Source organism: Orycteropus afer, unplaced genomic scaffold (assembly GCF_000298275.1).
Source record: "Orycteropus afer afer isolate SDZICR_OR568_19922 unplaced genomic scaffold, OryAfe1.0 scaffold00021, whole genome shotgun sequence".
Classification (NCBI taxonomy): Eukaryota; Metazoa; Chordata; class Mammalia; order Tubulidentata; family Orycteropodidae; genus Orycteropus; species Orycteropus afer.
In genome coordinates this window covers 12847121-12850630 of record NW_006921608.1, presented here as the reverse complement: position 1 = coordinate 12850630, position 3510 = coordinate 12847121, and positions in this window count along the sequence as shown.

Here is a 3510-nt window from a genome sequence, read left to right as displayed (position 1 = left end):
TTTTTTTTTTTTTTTTTTCCCTGGGGGCAGGGGTGGGCGCGCGCCCAGACCTTCAGCGAGACCACCCAAGGAGGGGATCTGGAGGCACGCGTAGGGCATAAGGGCCGAAAAGGCCGGCCCGTTACTGTGGTGACCGCGGCTCAGGCCGGTTTTTGCTCAAGATCCTGCCTGCACCATCCAAGGAAATTTCAAGTCCCACCGTAAGATCGACTAGAAAGTGGGCGCGGGAGAGGAGGCCACGTGGGCTAGTCCTGAGGAGAAAGGGAAGAGTTTGACCTCAGGTTTTCTTGAAACTGGAAGACATTCAATACACAGCTCCAGATCTCCCAGTTGTATAAAATGCCTGAATGAAAAGTTAAATACTGTATGATCCCACTTATATGGAGTATCCAGAATAGGCACATGCATAGAGACAAAAGTTTATTAGTGGTTATCAGGAGCTGGGGGAGAAGGGTACAGGGAGTTACTGCTTAACTCGGGTTACTGAGTTTCTTCCTGGGTTATTGAAAACCTTAAAAATTGGTAATAGTGATGGTTGCCCAACATGGCAAATGTAATTAATGCCACTGAATTGTACAATTAAAAATGGTTTAAATGGACACTTTTTGTTGTTTGTTATATTTCACCACAATAAGATTTTAAGTTAAATATTCCTGTACTTAGCAACCAGATCATCCTCGTACTCCTCTATTGGGTTAGGACTACTGCACTTGGCAGGTATTTAGATTTGATAATTACCCAAGGAGGCTGTTGAAGACAATGAGTATACCTCTAATGCGTGTCCAGGAAAAAGTTATGACTGAAGAGTTTAAGTACAAAAGTGAAATTTTTAAAAAATTCTAAGGAGAAAAAAATTAACATTTTTAGAAAAGTTGAGGGTAACTAAATCTCCAGTCCAGACCTTTCCCCTGAGCCTAGAACCCCAAATCCAATTTCTTTTGGACCCAGTAACATGACGTTTCCTTGGAGGCTTCCAACTCAAAATTTGTCCAATACAAAACTCACATCTGCCCAATCCCTTATCTTCAGATTTCATCTTCCTCCATAAATCCCATGTTCAGTAAACTGTTCCTTTATCCACCAAGTGATTCAATCCAGAAACCTGAGTCTCCCTAAACACTCATATTTAAAACTCTTATTTAGCCAAGCACTGTGTTGTTGCTGCTGTTGGGTGCCATCAAGTCGAGTCCAACTCATAGCAACTCCATGTGTTGACCTTATGTGACATAATAGAAGAGTCCCATAGGGTTTTCTTGGCTGGGGTCTTTATGGAAACAGATTGTCAGGCCTTTCTCCCACAGAGCTACTGGGTGTGTTCAAAACACCAACTCTTCAGTTAACAGCAGAGCACTTAACTGTTGTGCCACCAGGGCTCCTTCTGTCAACCACTAGGTCCTGAAAATTTACCTTCTGAAGTATTTTTGGACTCTGTAATCTTCTTTCCACTCTCACTAGCAACCAAAGCATTAATGCAGGCTCCCATCTGGACTGTTGTAAAAACTTCCTAACTTGTCTTTCTTCCAGTCTTTGTTTCCAGTGGAGTTCCCCTTAAATCCATTCTGCATGCTGAAAATGAAATCTATCTAAATGCAAATCTGACTTACTTAAAACCTCTATAGGCTCCACATTTGCCTCCTACGGTGTCTGTAGTGTTGTTGGTGTCGGGGACACTCCAAAGCCAGCCAAGTATGTCAGTGCTTCAAGCAAGCAAAGAAGCATAACACCTGCTGAGGTTTTGTTTTTTTGTGGGTTTTTTTTTTTTTTTTTTATGTCTTTTGATATTACACAGGTAAAAACAAAACAACTAAGAATAAATAAATCACCACCTTGACCGAATAAAATCAATCAGAGGACCAAAGGAAGTCAGGAGAGCCTAGTGGAAAAGGAGAATAGAGAAAGGAAGGTTTAGGGGAACAGGTCACAAGGACTTTGTAGGCCTTTCGTTCAGAGTGAAATGGGAATCAGAGTTCTGAACGGAGAAGTACTATGATTTTACTTTTATTTGAAAAGGATCACTCTGGGTGCTATATAGAGAAAAAAGAATAGAACAGAAGCAGGCAAGAGCTGATGATGGCTCTCATCAGGGTGGTAGGAATACGGATTTGAAAAGGACTTTGATTCTGTATATATATTTTAAAGGCAGAGCCAAGAGAATTTCCTGACAAATCAGATGAGGAGATGAAACAAAAAAACCTAGCTGAGAATAACTACAAGATTTTTGACCTGAGCAACCAGAAGGATGGCACTGTGGTTGATGGCATTGGGGAAGGCTGTGAGTGGAGCATGTGGTGGGAGAGTTTATGAAGTCTTAGCTGTCCAAGTAAAGGTGCTGATTTGCAGTTGGTACAGAAGCCTAGAATTTGGGAGATACAAACTTGAGAGTCAGCATATAAATGGGATTTGCAGGTGTTTGCTAGTGTTTCACAGCCAGGGGAACCCTTCTCATCTTTCACCAGGCTAAATTTTCTCATTCTTCAAGACTCAGTTGGGTGTCATCCCTCCAGAATACCTCCCATGAACCCCTTTCATTGGCCTTTCTTCTTGCCCCTGCATACTTTGTATGAACTCATATTTTAAAACCATATTACTATTTAACTCATCTGTACAGGGAGGTGCATCCTCTACTCCCATGCTACTCACCCAGACTATAAACTCCTGGAGTTTGAAGAAGCTATGTCTTATTCAATGCCCCACTACTGTGCCTCCCACTCAGTAAATATTTGTTAAAATAAACTTCTGGAGGTTGTCTCCATTGCAGTCCTTCTACACTGTGCCATGCTTACAAATAAGATTTTTTCATCTGTTTTTGATAGCCATATTGATGTTAGTAATTTGTCTTAACATTAATAGAAGAGAACATTTATTGCACACTTACTATGGGGATCTAACATTAATTCTGATTGGTATTATTCTCAATTCACAATTTAGGAAACTAACCTCCAATTTAAGAGCGTGAAAGTATTAAAGCCAGAACACGACTCGGGCCTGTTTGGTTCTGAACCCTTTGCTCTATGCCTTTTTCTCTAAAAAATAATCTCACAAGATTTTTGAAATAGCATTATTTTGAATATTTTTAATAGGCCACAGCCTATACAACTATGAGATCAGAAGAACTAGATGATGCCCAGCTACCACTGTCAACCACTCAGAGGGGGATCTATGTAGGAGATTCTGGATAGAGAGGGAGAACAATGTGGAACAAAATTCAAAATCATTTGGGGGAAAAATAAAAAGAGGGGGACCAGGTTTGCTGGTCTGATAGAGCCTGGTGGAACCACTGAGACTATGACCCCTAGCTGCCCTTCAGATCTGGAATTGAACCCACACCTGTCTTCCAGCCAAATAAAAGACAGGCATATGAGTTGAACATTTACCTGAGGTAGATACACTCCTTGGAGAGAACAATCATGGGAGAAAGAAGGGCTGCTTACGCACAGGGAGACAGTTCAGGGGGCAGGAGTGCATGGAGGGATGGACACTGGGAAGAGGTAACTATTAGGAAGAAGTGGG